Source organism: Oncorhynchus masou, unplaced genomic scaffold (assembly GCF_036934945.1).
Source record: "Oncorhynchus masou masou isolate Uvic2021 unplaced genomic scaffold, UVic_Omas_1.1 unplaced_scaffold_841, whole genome shotgun sequence".
Classification (NCBI taxonomy): domain Eukaryota; kingdom Metazoa; phylum Chordata; class Actinopteri; order Salmoniformes; family Salmonidae; genus Oncorhynchus; species Oncorhynchus masou.
In genome coordinates, this window is record NW_027014875.1 from 202,012 (window position 1) to 225,885 (window position 23,874).

The 23,874-nt window shown below is 49.0% G+C and overlaps 1 pseudogene; it reads right to left on the minus strand.

Annotated features, from left to right (window-relative positions):
• Positions 1-3,439: 3,439 nt before the first annotated feature.
• LOC135537778 (serine/threonine-protein kinase TBK1-like) overlaps positions 3,440-23,874 on the minus strand; it is a 76,895-nt pseudogene continuing 56,460 nt past the window's right edge.

Genomic DNA, 23,874 nt, shown 5'->3' on the forward strand with positions numbered 1-23,874 from the left:
TGTAGTCCCCACCACACCTCTTATGAGGGTCTATGACCCTGATGTGTAGACCCCACCACCTCTTATGAGGGTCTATGACACTGATGTGTAGTTCCTACCACATCTCTTATGAGGGTCTATGTCCTGATGTGTAGTCCCCACCACCTCTTATGAGGGTCTATGACCCTGATGTGTAGTCCCCACCACCTCTTATGAGGGTCTATGACCTGATGTGTAGTCCCCACCACCTCTTATGAGGGTCTATGACCTGATGTGTAGTCCCCACCACACCTCTTATGAGGGTCTATGACCTGATGTGTAGTCCCCACCACCTCTTATGAGGGTCTATGACCCTGATGTGTAGTCCCCACCACCTCTTATGAGGGTCTATGACCTGATGTGTAGTCCCCAAAACACCTCTTATGAGGGTCTATGACCTGATGTGTAGTCCCCACCACCTCTTATGAGGGTCTATGACCCTGATGTGTAGTCCCCACCACCTCTTATGAGGGTCTATGACCTGATGTGTAGTCCCCACCACACCTCTTATGAGGGTCTATGACCTGATGTGTAGTCCCCACCACCTCTTATGAGGGTCTATGACCTGATGTGTAGTCCCCACTACCTCTGAGGGTCTATGACCCTGATGTGTAGTCCCCACCACCTCTTATGAGGGTCTATGACCCTGATGTGTAGTCCCCACCACCTCTTATGAGGGTCTATGTCCTGATGTGTAGTCCCCACCACACCTCTTATGAGGGTCTATGACCTGATGTGTAGTCCCCACCTCTTATGAGGGTCTATGTCCTGATGTGTAGTCCCCACCACACCTCTTATGAGGGTCTATGTCCTGATGTGTAGTCACCACCACCTCTTATGAGGGTCTATGACCCTGATGTGTAGTCCCCACCACCTCTTATGAGGGTCTATGTCCTGATGTGTAGTCCCCACCACACCTCTTATGAGGGTCTATGACCTGATGTGTATTCCCCACCTCTTATGAGGGTCTATGTCCTGATGTGTAGTCCCCACCACACCTCTTATGAGGGTCTATGTCCTGATGTGTAGTCACCACCACCTCTTATGAGGGTCTATGACACTGATGTGTAGTTCCTACCACATCTCTTATGAGGGTCTATGTCCTGATGTGTAGTCCCCACCACCTCTTATGAGGGTCTATGACCCTGATGTGTAGTCCCCACCACACCTCTTATGAGGGTCTATGACCCTGATGTGTAGTCCCCACCACCTCTTATGAGGGTCTATGACCCTGATGTGTAGTCCCCACCACCTCTTATGAGGGTCTATGACCTGATGTGTAGTCCCCACCACACCTCTTATGAGGGTCTATGACCCTGATGTGTAGTCCCCACCACCTCTTATGAGGGTCTATGACCTGATGTGTAGTCCCCAAAACACCTCTTATGAGGGTCTATGACCTGATGTGTAGTCCCCACCACCTCTTATGAGGGTCTATGACCCTGATGCGTAGTCCCCACCACCTCTTATGAGGGTCTATGACCCTGATGTGTAGTCCCCACCACACCTCTTATGAGGGTCTATGACCTGATGTGTAGTCCCCACCACCTCTTATGAGGGTCTATGACCTGATGTGTAGTCCCCACTACCTCTTATGAGGGTCTATGACCTGATGTGTAGTCCCCACCACCTCTTATGAGGGTCTATGACCTGATGTGTAGTCCCCACCTCTTATGAGGGTCTATGTCCATATGTGTAGTCCCCACCACACCTCTTATGAGGGTCTATGACCTGATGTTTAGTCCCCACCTCTTATGAGGGTCTATGTCCTGATGTGTAGTCCCCACCACACCTCTTATGAGGGTCTATGACCCTGATGTGTAGTCCCCACCACCTCTTATGAGGGTCTATGACCTGATGTGTAGTCCCCAAAACACCTCTTATGAGGGTCTATGACCTGATGTGTAGTCCCCACCACCTCTTATGAGGGTCTATGACCCTGATGTGTAGTCCCCACCACCTCTTATGAGGGTCTATGACCTGATGTGTAGTCCCCACCACACCTCTTATGAGGGTCTATGACCTGATGTGTAGTCCCCACCTCTTATGAGGGTCTATGACCTGATGTGTAGTCCCCACCACCTCTTATGAGGGTCTATGACCTGATGTGTAGTCCCCACTACCTCTGAGGGTCTATGACCCTGATGTGTAGTCCCCACCACCTCTTATGAGGGTCTATGACCCTGATGTGTAGTCCCCACCACCTCTTATGAGGGTCTATGTCCTGATGTGTAGTCCCCACCACCTCTTATGAGGGTCTATGACCTGATGTGTAGTCCCCACCACCTCTTATGAGGGTCTATGACCTGATGTGTAGTCCCCACTACCTCTGAGGGTCTATGACCCTGATGTGTAGTCCCCACTACCTCTGAGGGTCTATGACCCTGATGTGTAGTCCCCACCACCTCTTATGAGGGTCTATGACCTGATGTGTAGTCCCCACTACCTCTGAGGGTCTATGACCCTGATGTGTAGTCCCCACCACCTCTTATGAGGGTCTATGACCCTGATGTGTAGTCCCCACCACCTCTTATGAGGGTATATGTCCTGATGTGTAGTCCCCACCACCTCTTATGAGGGTCTATGACCTGATGTGTAGTCCCCACCACCTCTTATGAGGGTCTATGACCTGATGTGTAGTCCCCACCACCTCTTATGAGGGTCTATGACCTGATGTGTAGTCCCCACCTCTTATGAGGGTCTATGTCCTAATGTGTAGTCCCCACTAACTCTGAGGGTCTATGACCCTGATGTGTAGTCCCCACCACCTCTTATGAGGGTCTATGACCTGATGTGTAGTCCCCACCTCTTATGAGGGTCTATGTCCTGATGTGTAGACCCCACCACCTCTTATGAGGGTCTATGACCTGATGTGTAGTCCCCACCACCTCTTATGAGGGTCTATGACCTGATGTGTAGTCCCCACCACACCTCTTATGAGGGTCTATGTCCTGATGTGTAGTCCCTACCACCTCTTATGAGGGTCTATGACCCTGATGTGTAGTCCCCATCACCTCTTATGAGGGTCTATGATCATTAACAACACTAAGAGATCAGAGCCTTTACACAGCGGGAGGGAGAGATGGTTGGAGTCTGAGTGATCGCGCTCCAACAGATGGGGTTTCAACACTAAGAGATCAGAGCCTTTAGACAGTAGAAGGGAGAGATGGTTGGAGTCTGTGATCACGCTCCAACAGATGGGGTTTCTCCATCATTCACCTGTATGCATCTCATCAGCACCATTAAGCCTGTTGGTTCATATAATCAAAACCCCAAACTGCATAATCAGAGAGGAAACTCTGAGCCTGTCAGCCAATCAGAGAGGAAACTCTGAGCCTGTGAGCCAATCAGAGGAAACTCACTTCATTTGTTCAAACAAAAGACAGTAATCATTTTGGGTTATTTCAAATAAGAAATCATATTTAAGGACACTAGGATTTTATTTTAAAAGAGCAACAACTATAATCTGAGCCTGTGAGCCATATTAATATTTATACCAGATGGGCAACAGAGATGATGAATAAAACCCTGTTAACAAAACAGGAAGTAAAATAATACCTGTTAACAAAACAGGAAGTAAAAAACAGTCTGCAGACTAAATGAAACTATAGGCAACACAGAGTCCCATCCCAAATGACCCCCTATTCCCCTCATAGTGCACTATAGCGACACAGAGGGCCCATCCCAAATGACCCCTATTCCCCTCATAGTGCACTATAGCGACACAGAGTCCCCATCCCAAATGACCCCCTATTCCCCTCATAGTGCACTATAGCGACACAGAGGGCCCATCCCAAATGACCCCCTATTCCCCTCATAGTGCACTACAGCGACACAGAGGGCCCATCCCAAATGACCCCCTATTCCCCTCATAGTGCACTACAGTAACACAGAGAACACATCCCCCTCTGGGCTCTGGTCAGAAGTAGTGCACTATGGGTAGAGCACTGGAAAGGAAATAGGGAGGCATTTTGGGACAGTGTAGCAGTAAGAACCACTAACTGGTGAAACCACGTTGATTCCTGAAGGACGTGTCCTCTCTTTAGTCTCTAACAGAAGTGGCCAGCTTGGAGAAGAGGCCAGCAGACAGACGACTCATTCATAATAACACACATTGCAGACTCAGACTATTTACAGCATGAAGCACACATGTATATACACAGGAATTATATACCACTGGCCAGATCAGGGAATATTCTCCTTTCTCTGCAGCGTCTAGACTGGTGGGGTCAGGGGTCTAGACTGTAGACTGGTGGGGTCAGGTAGGGGTCAGGGGTCTAGACTGTAGACTGGTGGGGTCAGGTAGCGGTCAGGGTTCTAGTCTGTAGACTGGTGGGGTCAGGTAGGGGTCAGGGGTCTAGTCTGTAGACTGGTGGGGTCAGGGGTCTAGACTGTAGACTGGTGGGGTCAGTTAGGGGTCAGGGTCTAGATAGTGGATTGAGGTGGGGGTCAGGTATGGGTTCAGGGTCAAGATAGTGGATTGAGGTGGGGGTCAGGTATGGGTTCAGGGTCAAGATAGTGGATTGAAGAGGGGGTGGGGGTCAGGTAGGGGTCATGGTCTAGATAGTGGATGGAGGTGGATTGAAGTGGGGGTCAGGGTCTAGATAGTGGATTGAAGTGGGGGTCAGGGTCTAGATAGTGGATTGAAGTTGGGGTCAGGGTCTAGATAGTGGATTGAGGTGGGGGTCAGGGTCTAGATCAGGGCTCTCCAACAGGTCGATTACCAGCTACCAGTAGCTACCAGCCCACCTATTAGTTCGCCAAAACATTGTGAAAGTACATTCAATTTCACAAGTATCAGAGACACCGCAAGCTCCCAGCTACTATCTAATCAAGGCGACATTATCCCACCCCTGGTTAGCCACTATTGGATTAAAAAGCCAAACCTAACACATTATCTGCCAATTAATTTTCAGCAATATGGCGTCCGTCCGCCCGGTGTTTGTCTGTCATTCAGTGTAACGCCAGTTGATGTGATAACTGTCTTGTAGATTGACAGAAATACTTTCCCCCAAACCATATTAAATGGTAACTGTAAAGTAGGCTTACCTAGAAGAAGTACATCATTTGTATCTACCGTTTGATTTTTGGTAAACGATGCCATGAAATCAGCAGCAGCAGTACTGAACCACCACAGACCGGCATATTAAAACGGCACATTCCTGCAACAATTCAAAGGGAATTGCGCTCCAAAATCTAAACGTGTTCGTTTTCTTCCAAACCTAAAAATAGTTTCTTCTGATGTGATTTAAAACATTAACATGGACTCAGAACATGCCGTTTTGAGAGTAAAAACTAAATACATCTACTGAGAAAACAGAAAACAGAAGAATTTGAGATGAAAAAAAACCTCAGATTTTATAGGGCCTCCTTTAGTGTTTATTAACCATTGTTTTACCAGGTATATCGACAGAAAACACAGTGTCTCTTGTACACTAAGGACCCGGGGAAGAGTTGCAGGGAGAGGAGAACAACGGGTCTATTTGAAGGGAGCTCTTATGCTAGAAAAGGTTGGAGACCCCTGGTCTAGAAAGTGGATTGAGGTGGGGATTTAGGGTGGGTGAGTTGACGAGTGAGGGTTTAGGGTGGGTGAGTCGAGGGGTGAGGGTTTAGGGTGGGTGAGTCGAGGGGTGAGGGTTTAGGGTGGGTTGAGAGTCGGGGGGAGTGTTTAGGGTGGGTGAGAGTCGACGAGTGAGGGTTTAGGGTGGGTGAGAGTCGGGGGGGAGGGTATGGAGGTTGAGTGAAGGTGTAGGGTGGGTATGGAGGTTGAGTGAAGGTGTAGGGTGGGTATGGAGGTTGGGTGAAGGTGTAGGGTGGGTATGGAGGTTGGGTGAAGGTGTAGGGTGGGTATGGAGGTTGGGTGAAGGTGTAGGGTGGGTGTCGGAAGCGAGGGGCCACATGGTCTCAGATACGGTCCACACTTCTCATTCCTCCATCCAATGTCAAAGAGCCAAACCTGGAAAACAGCAACATCAGACAATATTACATCAATAGATAGTGCATGGGCATAAATAGAAGCTGATCTAACAGGAAGGACCAAACAGCTGATCTGACAGGAAGAACCAAACAGCTGATCTGACAGGAAGGACCAAACAGCTGATCTAACAGGAAGGACCAAACAGCTGATCTAACAGGAAGGACCAAACAGCTGATCTAACAGGAAGGACCAAACAGCTGATCTAACAGGAAGGACCAAACAGCTGATCTAACAGGAAGGACCAAACAGCTGATCTAACAGGAAGGACCAAACAGCTGATCTAACAGGAAGGACCAAACAACTGATCTAACAGGAAGGACCAAACAGCTGATCTAACAGGAAGGACCAAACAGCTGATCTAACAGGAAGGACCAAACAGCTGATCTAACAGGAAGGACCAAACAGCTGATCTAACAGGAAGGAGGCCTTCATATGTCTCATCAGGGTTATTGGCCATGTTTTGAATTGCTGGTGTGGGTCTGTTATAAAGTAAACATACGGCCATCACAGGGAGCTCTGTGTAGCCAGACAAGTCCCCACCTCTCCAGGAAGTGGTTGTTCTCGGCCAACTCCTTTACTACCCCCTCCATCTCTTCCTTCAGCTTCTTCATCCTGGAATCACAGAAAGGATAGAGAGAGTTAACACTGGACACTGGGAAGGTGGAATATCATCCCCCTGGTTAACACTGGACACTGGGAAGGTGGAATATCATCCCACTGGTTAACACTGGACACTGGGAAGGTGGAATATCATCCCACTGGTTAACACTGGACACTGGGAAGGTGGAATATCATCCCACTGGTTAACACTGGACACTGGGAAGGTGGAATATCATCCCACTGGTTAACACTGGACACTGGGAAGGTAGAATATCATCCCCCTGGTTAACACTGGGGAGGTGGAATATCATCCCCCTGGTTAACACTGGGAAGGTGGTATATCATCCCACTGGTTAACACTGGACACTGGGAAGGTGGAATATCATCCCACTGGTTAACACTGGGAAGGTGGAATATCATCCCCCTGGTTAACACTGAACACTGGGAAGGTGGAATATCATCCCCCTGGTTAACACTGGGGAGGTGGTATATCATCCCACTGGTTAACACTGGACACTGGGAAGGTGGAATATCATCCCACTGGTTAACACTGGGAAGGTGGAATATCATCCCCCTGGTTAACACTGAACACTGGGAAGGTGGAATATCATCCCCCTGGTTAACACTGGACACTGGGAAGGTGGAATATCATCCCCCTGGTTAACACTGAACACTGGGAAGGTGGAATATCATCCCACTGGTTAACACTGGACACTGGGAAGGTGGAATATCATCCCCTGGTTAACACTGAACACTGGGAAGGTGGAATATCATCCCCCTGGTTAACACTGGACACTGGGAAGGTGGAATATCATCCCCCTGGTTAACACTGGACACTGGGAAGGTGGAATATCATCCCCCTGGTTAACACTGGACACTGGGAAGGTGGAATATCATCCCCCTGGTTAACACTGGACACTGGGGAGGTGGAATATCATCCCACTGGTTAACACTGGGAAGGTGGAATATCATCCCCCTGGTTAACACTGGACACTGGGAAGGTGGAATATCATCCCACTGGTTAACACTGGACACTGGGAAGGTGGAATATCATCCCCTGGTTAACACTGGACACTGGGAAGGTGGAATATCATCCCCCTGGTTAACACTGGGAAGGTGGAATATCATCCCACTGGTTAACACTGGACACTGGGAAGGTGGAATATCATCCCACTGGTTAACACTGGACACTGGGAAGGTGGAATATCATCCCACTGGTTAACACTGGACACTGGGAAGGTGGAATATCATCCCACTGGTTAACACTGGACACTGGGAAGGTGGAATATCATCCCCCTGGTTAACACTGGACACTGGGAAGGTGGAATATCATTCCCTGGTTAACACTGGGGAGGTGGAATATCATCCCACTGGTTAACACTGGACACTGGGAAGGTGGAATGTCATCCCCCTGGTTAACACTGGGAAGGTGGAATATCATCCCACTGGTTAACACTGGACACTGGGAAGGTGGAATGTCATCCCCCTGGTTAACACTGGGAAGGTGGAATATCATCCCACTGGTTAACACTGGGGAGGTGGAATATCATCCCACTGGTTAACACTGGACACTGGGGAGGTGGAATGTCATCCCCCTGGTTAACACTGGACACTAGGAAGGTGGAATATCATCCCACTGGTTAACACTGGGGAGGTGGAATATCATCCCACTGGTTAACACTGGACACTGGGAAGGTGGAATATCATCCCACTGGTTAACACTGGACACTGGGAAGGTGGAATATCATCCCCCTGGTTAACACTGGACACTGGGAAGGTGGAATATCATTCCCTGGTTAACACTGGGGAGGTGGAATATCATCCCACTGGTTAACACTGGACACTGGGAAGGTGGAATGTCATCCCCTGGTTAACACTGGGAAGGTGGAATATCATCCCACTGGTTAACACTGGGGAGGTGGAATATCATCCCACTGGTTAACACTGGACACTGGGGAGGTGGAATATCATCCCACTGGTTAACACTGGACACTGGGAAGGTGGAATATCATCCCACTGGTTAACACTGGACACTGGGAAGGTGGAATATCATCCCCCTGGTTAACACTGGACACTGGGAAGGTGGAATATCATCCCACTGGTTAACACTGGGAAGGTGGAATATCATCCCCCTGGTTAACACTGGGGAGGTGGAATATCATCCCCCTGGTTAACACTGGACACTGGGAAGGTGGAATATCATCCCACTGGTTAACACTGGACACTGGGAAGGTGGAATATCATCCCACTGGTTAACACTGGACACTGGGAAGGTGGAATATCATCCCACTGGTTAACACTGGACACTGGGAAGGTGGAATATCATCCCACTGGTTAACACTGGACACTGGGAAGGTAGAATATCATCCCCCTGGTTAACACTGGGGAGGTGGAATATCATCCCCCTGGTTAACACTGGGAAGGTGGTATATCATCCCACTGGTTAACACTGGACACTGGGAAGGTGGAATATCATCCCCCTGGTTAACACTGAACACTGGGAAGGTGGAATATCATCCCCCTGGTTAACACTGGACACTGGGAAGGTGGAATATCATCCCCCTGGTTAACACTGAACACTGGGAAGGTGGAATATCATCCCACTGGTTAACACTGGACACTGGGAAGGTGGAATATCATCCCCCTGGTTAACACTGAACACTGGGAAGGTGGAATATCATCCCCCTGGTTAACACTGGACACTGGGAAGGTGGAATATCATCCCCCTGGTTAACACTGGACACTGGGAAGGTGGAATATCATCCCCCTGGTTAACACTGGACACTGGGAAGGTGGAATATCATCCCCCTGGTTAACACTGGACACTGGGGAGGTGGAATATCATCCCACTGGTTAACACTGGGAAGGTGGAATATCATCCCCCTGGTTAACACTGGACACTGGGAAGGTGGAATATCATCCCACTGGTTAACACTGGACACTGGGAAGGTGGAATATCATCCCCTGGTTAACACTGGACACTGGGAAGGTGGACTATCATCCCCCTGGTTAACACTGGGAAGGTGGAATATCATCCCACTGGTTAACACTGGACACTGGGAAGGTGGAATATCATCCCCTGGTTAACACTGGACACTGGGAAGGTGGAATATCATCCCCCTGGTTAACACTGGGAAGGTGGAATATCATCCCCCTGGTTAACACTGGGGAGGTGGAATATCATCCCCCTGGTTAACACTGGACACTGGGAAGGTGGAATATCATCCCACTGGTTAACACTGGACACTGGGAAGGTGGAATATCATCCCACTGGTTAACACTGGACACTGGGAAGGTGGAATATCATCCCCCTGGTTAACACTGGACACTGGGAAGGTGGAATATCATTCCCTGGTTAACACTGGGGAGGTGGAATATCATCCCACTGGTTAACACTGGACACTGGGAAGGTGGAATGTCATCCCCCTGGTTAACACTGGGAAGGTGGAATATCATCCCACTGGTTAACACTGGACACTGGGAAGGTGGAATGTCATCCCCCTGGTTAACACTGGGAAGGTGGAATATCATCCCACTGGTTAACACTGGGGAGGTGGAATATCATCCCACTGGTTAACACTGGACACTGGGGAGGTGGAATGTCATCCCCCTGGTTAACACTGGACACTAGGAAGGTGGAATATCATCCCACTGGTTAACACTGGGGAGGTGGAATATCATCCCCCTGGTTAACACTGAACACTGGGAAGGTGGAATATCATCCCCCTGGTTAACACTGGGGAGGTGGTATATCATCCCACTGGTTAACACTGGACACTGGGAAGGTGGAATATCATCCCACTGGTTAACACTGGGAAGGTGGAATATCATCCCCCTGGTTAACACTGAACACTGGGAAGGTGGAATATCATCCCCCTGGTTAACACTGGACACTGGGAAGGTGGAATATCATCCCCCTGGTTAACACTGAACACTGGGAAGGTGGAATATCATCCCACTGGTTAACACTGGACACTGGGAAGGTGGAATATCATCCCCCTGGTTAACACTGAACACTGGGAAGGTGGAATATCATCCCCCTGGTTAACACTGGACACTGGGAAGGTGGAATATCATCCCCCTGGTTAACACTGGACACTGGGAAGGTGGAATATCATCCCCCTGGTTAACACTGGACACTGGGAAGGTGGAATATCATCCCCCTGGTTAACACTGGACACTGGGGAGGTGGAATATCATCCCACTGGTTAACACTGGGAAGGTGGAATATCATCCCCCTGGTTAACACTGGACACTGGGAAGGTGGAATATCATCCCACTGGTTAACACTGGACACTGGGAAGGTGGAATATCATCCCCTGGTTAACACTGGACACTGGGAAGGTGGAATATCATCCCCCTGGTTAACACTGGGAAGGTGGAATATCATCCCACTGGTTAACACTGGACACTGGGAAGGTGGAATATCATCCCACTGGTTAACACTGGACACTGGGAAGGTGGAATATCATCCCACTGGTTAACACTGGACACTGGGAAGGTGGAATATCATCCCACTGGTTAACACTGGACACTGGGAAGGTGGAATATCATCCCCCTGGTTAACACTGGACACTGGGAAGGTGGAATATCATTCCCTGGTTAACACTGGGGAGGTGGAATATCATCCCACTGGTTAACACTGGACACTGGGAAGGTGGAATGTCATCCCCCTGGTTAACACTGGGAAGGTGGAATATCATCCCACTGGTTAACACTGGACACTGGGAAGGTGGAATGTCATCCCCCTGGTTAACACTGGGAAGGTGGAATATCATCCCACTGGTTAACACTGGGGAGGTGGAATATCATCCCACTGGTTAACACTGGACACTGGGGAGGTGGAATGTCATCCCCCTGGTTAACACTGGACACTAGGAAGGTGGAATATCATCCCACTGGTTAACACTGGGGAGGTGGAATATCATCCCACTGGTTAACACTGGACACTGGGAAGGTGGAATATCATCCCACTGGTTAACACTGGACACTGGGAAGGTGGAATATCATCCCCCTGGTTAACACTGGACACTGGGAAGGTGGAATATCATTCCCTGGTTAACACTGGGGAGGTGGAATATCATCCCACTGGTTAACACTGGACACTGGGAAGGTGGAATGTCATCCCCCTGGTTAACACTGGGAAGGTGGAATATCATCCCACTGGTTAACACTGGGGAGGTGGAATATCATCCCACTGGTTAACACTGGACACTGGGGAGGTGGAATATCATCCCACTGGTTAACACTGGACACTGGGAAGGTGGAATATCATCCCACTGGTTAACACTGGACACTGGGAAGGTGGAATATCATCCCCCTGGTTAACACTGGACACTGGGAAGGTGGAATATCATCCCACTGGTTAACACTGGGAAGGTGGAATATCATCCCCCTGGTTAACACTGGGGAGGTGGAATATCATCCCCCTGGTTAACACTGGACACTGGGAAGGTGGAATATCATCCCACTGGTTAACACTGGACACTGGGAAGGTGGAATATCATCCCACTGGTTAACACTGGACACTGGGAAGGTGGAATATCATCCCACTGGTTAACACTGGACACTGGGAAGGTGGAATATCATCCCACTGGTTAACACTGGACACTGGGAAGGTAGAATATCATCCCCCTGGTTAACACTGGGGAGGTGGAATATCATCCCCCTGGTTAACACTGGGAAGGTGGTATATCATCCCACTGGTTAACACTGGACACTGGGAAGGTGGAATATCATCCCCCTGGTTAACACTGAACACTGGGAAGGTGGAATATCATCCCCCTGGTTAACACTGGACACTGGGAAGGTGGAATATCATCCCCCTGGTTAACACTGAACACTGGGAAGGTGGAATATCATCCCACTGGTTAACACTGGACACTGGGAAGGTGGAATATCATCCCCCTGGTTAACACTGAACACTGGGAAGGTGGAATATCATCCCCTGGTTAACACTGGACACTGGGAAGGTGGAATATCATCCCCCTGGTTAACACTGGACACTGGGAAGGTGGAATATCATCCCCCTGGTTAACACTGGACACTGGGAAGGTGGAATATCATCCCCCTGGTTAACACTGGACACTGGGGAGGTGGAATATCATCCCACTGGTTAACACTGGGAAGGTGGAATATCATCCCCCTGGTTAACACTGGACACTGGGAAGGTGGAATATCATCCCACTGGTTAACACTGGACACTGGGAAGGTGGAATATCATCCCCTGGTTAACACTGGACACTGGGAAGGTGGACTATCATCCCCCTGGTTAACACTGGGAAGGTGGAATATCATCCCACTGGTTAACACTGGACACTGGGAAGGTGGAATATCATCCCCTGGTTAACACTGGACACTGGGAAGGTGGAATATCATCCCCTGGTTAACACTGGGAAGGTGGAATATCATCCCCCTGGTTAACACTGGGGAGGTGGAATATCATCCCCCTGGTTAACACTGGACACTGGGAAGGTGGAATATCATCCCACTGGTTAACACTGGACACTGGGAAGGTGGAATATCATCCCACTGGTTAACACTGGACACTGGGAAGGTGGAATATCATCCCCCTGGTTAACACTGGGAAGGTGGTATATCATCCCACTGGTTAACACTGGGGAGGTGGAATATCATCCCCCTGGTTAACACTGGACACTGGGAAGGTGGAATATCATCCCACTGGTTAACACTGGACACTGGGAAGGTGGAATATCATCCCACTGGTTAACACTGGACACTGGGAAGGTGGAATATCATCCCCCTGGTTAACACTGGGAAGGTGGTATATCATCCCACTGGTTAACACTGGGGAGGTGGAATATCATCCCCCTGGTTAACACTGGACACTGGGAAGGTGGAATATCATCCCACTGGTTAACACTGGACACTGGGAAGGTGGAATATCATCCCACTGGTTAACACTGGACACTGGGAAGGTGGAATATCATACCACTGGTTAACACTGGACACTGGGAAGGTGGAATATCATCCCACTGGTTAACACTGGACACTGGGAAGGTGGAATATTATCCCCCTGGTTAACACTGGACACTGGGAAGGTGGAATATCATCCCACTGGTTAACACTGGACACTGAAGGTGGAATATCATCCCCCTGGTTAACACTGGGAAGGTGGAATATCATCCCCCTGGTTAACACTGGGGAGGTGGAATATCATCCCCCTGGTTAACACTGGGGAGGTGGAATATCATCCCACTGGTTAACACTGGACACTGGGAAGGTGGAATATCATCCCCCTGGTTAACACTGGACACTGGGAAGGTGGAATATATTCCCACTGGTTAACACTGGACACTGCGAAGGTGGAATATCATCCCACTGGTTAACACTGGGAAGGTGGAATATCATCCCCCTGGTTAACACTGGACACTGGGAAGGTGGAATATCATCCCACTGGTTAACACTGGACACTGGGAAGGTGGAATGTCATCCCCCTGGTTAACACTGGACACTGGGAAGGTGGAATATCATCCCCCTGGTTAACACTGGACACTGGGAAGGTGGAATATCATCCCACTGGTTAACACTGGACACTGGGAAGGTGGAATATCATCCCACTGGTTAACACTGGACACTGGGAAGGTGGAATATCATCCCACTGGTTAACACTGGACACTGGGAAGGTGGAATATCATCCCACTGGTTAACACTGGACACTGGGAAGGTGGAATGTCATCCCCCTGGTTAACACTGGACACTAGGAAGGTGGAATATCATCCCACTGGTTAACACTGGGGAGGTGGAATATCATCCCACTGGTTAACACTGGACACTGGGAAGGTGGAATATCATCCCACTGGTTAACACTGGACACTGGGAAGGTGGAATATCATCCCCCTGGTTAACACTGGACACTGGGAAGGTGGAATATCATTCCCTGGTTAACACTGGGGAGGTGGAATATCATCCCACTGGTTAACACTGGACACTGGGAAGGTGGAATGTCATCCCCCTGGTTAACACTGGGAAGGTGGAATATCATCCCACTGGTTAACACTGGGGAGGTGGAATATCATCCCACTGGTTAACACTGGACACTGGGGAGGTGGAATATCATCCCACTGGTTAACACTGGACACTGGGAAGGTGGAATGTCATCCCCCTGGTTAACACTGGACACTGAGATGGTAGACTATCATCCCACTGGTTAACACTGGGGAGGTGGAATATCATCCCCCTGGTTAACACTGGACACTGAGATGGTAGACTATCGTCCCACTGGTTAACACTGGACACTGGGAAGGTGGAATGTCATCCCCCTGGTTAACACTGGACACTGAGATGGTAGACTATCGTCCCACTGGTTAACACTGGACACTGGGAAGGTGGAATATCATCCCCCTGGTTAACACTGAACACTGGGAAGGTGGAATAGCATCCCCCTGGTTAACACTGGACACTGGGAAGTTGGAATATCATCCCACTGGTTAACACTGGACACTGGGAAGGTGGAATATCATCCCCCTGGTTAACACTGGACACTGGGAAGGTGGAATATCATCCCCCTGGTTAACACTGGACACTGGGAAGGTGGAATATCATCCCCCTGGTTAACACTGGACACTGGGAAGTTGGAATATCATCCCACTGGTTAACACTGGGCACTGGGAAGGTGGAATATCATCCCCCTGGTTAACACTGGACACTGGGAAGGTGGAATATCATCCCACTGGTTAACACTGGACACTGGGAAGGTGGAATATCATCCCACTGGTTAACACTGGACACTGGGAAGGTAGAATATCATCCCCCTGGTTAACACTGGGGAGGTGGAATATCATCCCCCTGGTTAACACTGGGAAGGTGGTATATCATCCCACTGGTTAACACTGGACACTGGGAAGGTGGAATATCATCCCCCTGGTTAACACTGAACACTGGGAAGGTGGAATAGCATCCCCCTGGTTAACACTGGACACTGGGAAGTTGGAATATCATCCCACTGGTTAACACTGGACACTGGGAAGGTGGAATATCATCCCCCTGGTTAACACTGGACACTGGGAAGGTGGAATATCATCCCCCTGGTTAACACTGGACACTGGGAAGGTGGAATATCATCCCCCTGGTTAACACTGGACACTGGGAAGTTGGAATATCATCCCACTGGTTAACACTGGGCACTGGGAAGGTGGAATATCATCCCCCTGGTTAACACTGGACACTGGGAAGGTGGAATATCATCCCACTGGTTAACACTGGACACTGGGAAGGTGGAATATCATCCCACTGGTTAACACTGGACACTGGGAAGGTAGAATATCATCCCCCTGGTTAACACTGGGGAGGTGGAATATCATCCCCCTGGTTAACACTGGGAAGGTGGTATATCATCCCACTGGTTAACACTGGACACTGGGAAGGTGGAATATCATCCCCCTGGTTAACACTGGACACTGGGAAGGTGGAATATAATCCCCCTGGTTAACACTGGACACTGGGAAGTTGGAATATCATCCCACTGGTTAACACTGGGCACTGGGAAGGTGGAATATCATCCCCCTGGTTAACACTGGACACTGGGAAGGTGGAATATCATCCCACTGGTTAACACTGGACACTGGGAAGGTGGAATATCATCCCACTGGTTAACACTGGACACTGGGAAGGTAGAATATCATCCCCCTGGTTAACACTGGGGAGGTGGAATATCATCCCCTGGTTAACACTGGGAAGGTGGTATATCATCCCACTGGTTAACACTGGACACTGGGAAGGTGGAATATCATCCCCCTGGTTAACACTGAACACTGGGAAGGTGGAATAGCATCCCCTGGTTAACACTGGACACTGGGAAGTTGGAATATCATCCCACTGGTTAACACTGGACACTGGGAAGGTGGAATATCATCCCCCTGGTTAACACTGGACACTGGGAAGGTGGAATATCACCCCCTGGTTAACACTGGACACTGGGAAGGTGGAATATCATCCCCCTGGTTAACACTGGACACTGGGAAGTTGGAATATCATCCCACTGGTTAACACTGGGCACTGGGAAGGTGGAATATCATCCCCCTGGTTAACACTGGACACTGGGAAGGTGGAATATCATCCCACTGGTTAACACTGGACACTGGGAAGGTGGAATATCATCCCACTGGTTAACACTGGACACTGGGAAGGTAGAATATCATCCCCCTGGTTAACACTGGGGAGGTGGAATATCATCCCCCTGGTTAACACTGGGAAGGTGGTATATCATCCCACTGGTTAACACTGGACACTGGGAAGGTGGAATATCATCCCCCTGGTTAACACTGAACACTGGGAAGGTGGAATATCATCCCCCTGGTTAACACTGGACACTGGGAAGGTGGAATATCATCCCCCTGGTTAACACTGAACACTGGGAAGGTGGAATATCATCCCACTGGTTAACACTGGACACTGGGAAGGTGGAATATCATCCCCTGGTTAACACTGAACACTGGGAAGGTGGAATATCATCCCCCTGGTTAACACTGGACACTGGGAAGGTGGAATATCATCCCCCTGGTTAACACTGGACACTGGGAAGGTGGAATATCATCCCCCTGGTTAACACTGGACACTGGGAAGGTGGAATATCATCCCCCTGGTTAACACTGGACACTGGGGAGGTGGAATATCATCCCACTGGTTAACACTGGGAAGGTGGAATATCATCCCCCTGGTTAACACTGGACACTGGGAAGGTGGAATATCATCCCACTGGTTAACACTGGACACTGGGAAGGTGGAATATCATCCCCTGGTTAACACTGGACACTGGGAAGGTGGAATATCATCCCCCTGGTTAACACTGGGAAGGTGGAATATCATCCCACTGGTTAACACTGGACACTGGGAAGGTGGAATATCATCCCCTGGTTAACACTGGACACTGGGAAGGTGGAATATCATCCCCCTGGTTAACACTGGGAAGGTGGAATATCATCCCCCTGGTTAACACTGGGGAGGTGGAATATCATCCCCCTGGTTAACACTGGACACTGGGAAGGTGGAATATCATCCCACTGGTTAACACTGGACACTGGGAAGGTGGAATATCATCCCACTGGTTAACACTGGACACTGGGAAGGTGGAATATCATCCCCCTGGTTAACACTGGGAAGGTGGTATATCATCCCACTGGTTAACACTGGGGAGGTGGAATATCATCCCCCTGGTTAACACTGGACACTGGGAAGGTGGAATATCATCCCACTGGTTAACACTGGACACTGGGAAGGTGGAATATCATCCCACTGGTTAACACTGGACACTGGGAAGGTGGAATATCATCCCACTGGTTAACACTGGACACTGGGAAGGTGGAATATCATCCCCCTGGTTAACACTGGGGAGGTGGAATATCATCCCCCTGGTTAACACTGGGGAGGTGGAATATCATCCCACTGGTTAACACTGGACACTGGGAAGGTGGAATATCATCCCCCTGGTTAACACTGGACACTGGGAAGGTGGAATATATTCCCACTGGTTAACACTGGACACTGCGAAGGTGGAATATCATCCCACTGGTTAACACTGGGAAGGTGGAATATCATCCCCCTGGTTAACACTGGACACTGGGAAGGTGGAATATCATCCCACTGGTTAACACTGGACACTGGGAAGGTGGAATGTCATCCCCCTGGTTAACACTGGACACTGGGAAGGTGGAATATCATCCCCCTGGTTAACACTGGACACTGGGAAGGTGGAATATCATCCCACTGGTTAACACTGGACACTGGGAAGGTGGAATATCATCCCACTGGTTAACACTGGACACTGGGAAGGTGGAATATCATCCCACTGGTTAACACTGGACACTGGGAAGGTGGAATATCATCCCACTGGTTAACACTGGACACTGGGAAGGTGGAATGTCATCCCCCTGGTTAACACTGGACACTAGGAAGGTGGAATATCATCCCACTGGTTAACACTGGGGAGGTGGAATATCATCCCACTGGTTAACACTGGACACTGGGAAGGTGGAATATCATCCCACTGGTTAACACTGGACACTGGGAAGGTGGAATATCATCCCCCTGGTTAACACTGGACACTGGGAAGGTGGAATATCATTCCCTGGTTAACACTGGGGAGGTGGAATATCATCCCACTGGTTAACACTGGACACTGGGAAGGTGGAATGTCATCCCCCTGGTTAACACTGGGAAGGTGGAATATCATCCCACTGGTTAACACTGGGGAGGTGGAATATCATCCCACTGGTTAACACTGGACACTGGGGAGGTGGAATATCATCCCACTGGTTAACACTGGACACTGGGAAGGTGGAATGTCATCCCCCTGGTTAACACTGGACACTGAGATGGTAGACTATCATCCCACTGGTTAACACTGGGGAGGTGGAATATCATCCCCCTGGTTAACACTGGACACTGAGATGGTAGACTATCGTCCCACTGGTTAACACTGGACACTGGGAAGGTGGAATGTCATCCCCCTGGTTAACACTGGACACTGAGATGGTAGACTATCGTCCCACTGGTTAACACTGGACACTGGGAAGGTGGAATATCATCCCCCTGGTTAACACTGGACACTGGGAAGGTGGAATAGCATCCCCCTGGTTAACACTGGACACTGGGAAGTTGGAATATCATCCCACTAGTTAACACTGGACACTGGGAAGGTGGAATATCATCCCCCTGGTTAACACTGGACACTGGGAAGGTGGAATATCATCCCCCTGGTTAACACTGGACACTGGGAAGGTGGAATATCATCCCCCTGGTTAACACTGGACACTGGGAAGTTGGAATATCATCCCACTGGTTAACACTGGGCACTGGGAAGGTGGAATATCATCCCCCTGGTTAACACTGGACACTGGGGAGGTGGAATATCATCCCCCTGGTTAACACTGGGGAGGTGGAATATCATCCCCCTGGTTAACACTGGGGAGGTGGAATATCATCCCCCTGGTTAACACTGGACACTGGGAAGGTGGAATATCATCCCCCTGGTTAACACTGGACACTGGGAAGGTGGAATATCATCCCCCTGGTTAACACTGGACACTGGGAAGGTGGAATATCATCCCCCTGGTTAACACTGGGGAGGTGGAATATCATCCCCCTGGTTAACACTGGACACTGGGAAGGTGGAATATCATCCCCCTGGTTAACACTGGACACTGGGAAGGTGGAATATCATCCCCCTGGTTAACACTGGACACTGGGAAGGTGGAATATCATCCCCCTGGTTAACACTGGACACTGGGGAGGTGGAATATCATCCCCCTGGTTAACACTGGGAAGGTGGAATATCATCCCACTGGTTAACACTGGGGAGGTGGAATATCATCCCCCTGGTTAACACTGGACACTGGGAAGGTGGAATATCATCCCCCTGGTTAACACTGGACACTGGGGAGGTGGAATATCATCCCACTGGTTAACACTGGACACTGGGAAGGTGGAATATCATCCCACTGGTTAACACTGGACACTGGGAAGGTGGAATATCATCCCACTGGTTAACACTGGACACTGAGATGGTAGACTATCGTCCCACTGGTTAACACTGGACACTGAGATGGTAGAATAGTGTCCCCTGGTTAACACTGGACACTGAGATGGTAGAATAGTGTCCCACTGGTTATAGATCATCCCTCAAGTCAACAAACATGTCCTCAGATGGAACAACATGATAGTGAGACTTACCCAGGGGCATCTCTACCAGGGTGATCTGACTGATGTAGGGTCAGGGACAGTAACTCACCCCAGGGTCATCTCTACCAGGGTGATCTGACTGATGTAAGGTCAGGGAGAGTAACTCACCCCAGGGGCATCTCTACCAGGGTGATCTGACTGATGTAGGGTCAGGGACAGTAACTCACCCCAGGGTCATCTCTACCAGGGTGATCTGACTGATGTAGGGTCAGGGGTTAACGGTTAGGGGTCAGGGACAGTAACTCACCCCAGGGTCATCTCTACCAGGGTGATCTGACTGATGTAGGGTCAGGGACAGTAACTCACCACAGGGTCATCTCTACCAGGGTGATCTGACTGATGTAGGGTCAGGGAGAGTAACTAACCACAGGGTCATCTCTACCAGGGTGATCTGACTGATGTAGGGTCAGGGAGAGTAACTCACCCCAGGGTCATTTCTACCAGGGTGATCTGACTGATGTAGGGTCAGGGGTTAACGGTTAGGGGTCAGGGACAGTAACTCACCCCAGGGTCATCTCTACCAGGGTGATCTGACTGATGTAAGGTCAGGGGTTAACGGTTAGGGGTCAGGGACAGTAACTCACCCCAGGGTCATCTCTACCAGGGTGATCTGACTGATGTAGGGTCAGGGACAGTAACTCACCCCAGGGGCATCTCTACCAGGGTGATCTGACTGATGTAAGGTCAGGGGTTAACGGTTAGGGGTCAGGGACAGTAACTCACCCCAGGGTCATCTCTACCAGGGTGATCTGACTGATGTAAGGTCAGGGACAGTAACTCACCCCAGGGTCATCTCTACCAGGGTGATCTGACTGATGTAGGGTCAGGGGTTAACGGTTAGGGGTCAGGGACAGTAACTCACCCCAGGGTCATATCTACCATGGCCCTCTGGCTGAGCTAAGATCAGGGGTTATGGGTTAACGGTTGGGGGTCATATCTACCATGGCCCTCTGGCTGAGGTAAGGTCAGGGGTTAAGGGTTAACGGTTAGGGGCCAGGAACAGTAACTCACCCCTGGGTCATCTCTACCAAGGTGCTCTGGCTGAGGTAAGGTCAGGGGTTAAGGGTTAGGGACAGTAACTCACCCCAGGGTCATCTCTACCAAGGTGCTCTGGCTGAGGTAAGGTCAGGGGTTAAAGGTCAGGGACAGTAACTCACCCCAGGGTCATCTCTACCAAGGTGCCCTGGCTGAGGTAAGGTCAGGGGTTAAGGGTTAACGGTTAGTGGTCAGGGACAGTAACTCACCCCAGGGTCATCTCTACCAAGGTGCTCTGGCTGAGCTAAGGTCAGGGGTTAAAGGTCAGGGACAGTAACTTACCCCAGGGCCATCTCTACCAAGGTGCTCTGGCTGAGGTAAGTTCAGGGGTTAAAGGTCAGGGACAGTAACTCACCCCAGGGTCATCTCTACCAAGGTGCTCTGGCTGAGGTAAGGTCAGGGGTTAAGGGTTAACGGTTAGGGACAGTAACTCACCCCAGGGTCATCTCTACCAAGGTGCTCTGGCTGACGTAAGGTCAGGGGTTAAAGGTCAGGGACAGTAACTCACCCCAGGGTCATCTCTACCAAGGTGCTCTGGCTGAGGTAGGCTTGAGGCTTCACCATACCACTGGATGCCAGAGGTAGCACCTTACCAGGTAACTGCTCCTGTAGCTACAACACACAAACATGGATATTAACAATTAAAAAACATCTTTTAAGGGAGAATAGGCATTGGTCTGAAGCCAAAAAATAAATTCATGCACCACAATGTCTCCTCCCCCATGCAAAGCGGTCATCAAGACAAAACGTGGCGACTTTGAAGAATCTCAAATATATTTTGATTTGTTGAACACTTTTCTGGTTACTACATGAGATTCCATATGTGTTATTTAATAGTTTTGATGTCTTTACTATTATTGTACAATGTAGAACATAGTAAAAATAGAGAAAACCCCTTGAATGAGGAGGTGTGTCCAAACGTTGACTGGTACTCTATTTAGCTGCTTCTGTTATGCAGAACCGAGTTGTTGGTCCTGGTTTTATAACTCTGAATCCATGTTAGCATGGTCAGAAATGCTACTAAACGGTAGTTGTTGGTCCTGGTTTTATAACTCTGAATCCATGTTAGCATGGTCAGAAATGTTACTAAACGGTAGCTGTTGGTCCTGGTTTGATAACTGAGATTAGTCTGAAACCATGTTAGCATGGTCAGAAATGCTACTAAACGGTAGTTGTTGGTCCTGGTTTTTTAACTCTGAAATCATGTTAGCATGGTCAGAAATGCTACTAAACGGTAGTTGTTGGTCCTGGTTTGATAGCTCTGAGACCATGTTAGCATGGTCAGAAATGCTACTAAACGGTAGCTGTTGGTCCTGGTTTTATAACTGAGATTAGTCTGAAACCATGTTAGCATGGTCAGAAATGCTACAAAACAGTAGTTGTTGGTCCTGGTTTTATAACTCTGAATCCATGTCAGCATGGTCAGAAATGCTACAAAACGTTAGTTGTTGGTCCTGGTTTTTTAACTCTGAAACCATGTTAGCATGGTCAGAAATGCTACAAAACAGTAGCTGTTGGTCCTGGTTTGATAACTGAGATTAGTCTGAGACCATGTTAGCATGGTCAGAAATGCTACAAAACAGTAGCTGTTGGTCCTAGTTTTTTAACTCTGAAACCATGTTAGCATAGTCAGAAATGCTACTAAACGGTAGTTGTTGGTCCTGGTTTTATAACTCTGAATCCATGTTAGCATGGTCAGAAATGCTACTAAACGGTAGCTGTTGGTCCTGGTTTTATAACTCTGAATCCATGTTAGCATGGTCAGAAATGTTACTAAACGGTAGCTGTTGGTCCTGGTTTGATAACTGAGATTAGTCTGAAACCATGTTAGCATGGTCAGAAATGCTACTAAACGGTAGTTGTTGGTCCTGGTTTTTTAACTCTGAAATCATGTTAGCATGGTCAGAAATGCTACTAAACGGTAGTTGTTGGTCCTGGTTTGATAGCTCTGAGACCATGTTAGCATGGTCAGAAATGCTACTAAACGGTAGCTGTTGGTCCTGGTTTTATAACTGAGATTAGTCTGAAACCATGTTAGCATGGTCAGAAATGCTACAAAACAGTAGTTGTTGGTCCTAGTTTTATAACTCTGAATCCATGTCAGCATGGTCAGAAATGCTACAAAACGTTAGTTGTTGGTCCTGGTTTTTTAACTCTGAAACCATGTTAGCATGGTCAGAAATGCTACAAAACAGTAGCTGTTGGTCCTGGTTTGATAACTGAGATTAGTCTGAGACCATGTTAGCATGGTCAGAAATGCTACAAAACAGTAGCTGTTGGTCCTAGTTTTTTAACTCTGAAACCATGTTAGCATAGTCAGAAATGCTACTAAACGGTAGTTGTTGGTCCTGGTTTTTTAACTCTGAATCCATGTTAGCATGGTCAGAAATGCTACTAAACGTTAGTTGTTGGTCCTGGTTTGATAACTGAGATTAGTCTGAGACCATGTTAGCATGGTCAGAAATGCTACAAAACAGTAGCTGTTGGTCCTAGTTTTTTAACTCTGAAACCATGTTAGCATAGTCAGAAATGCTACAAAACAGTAG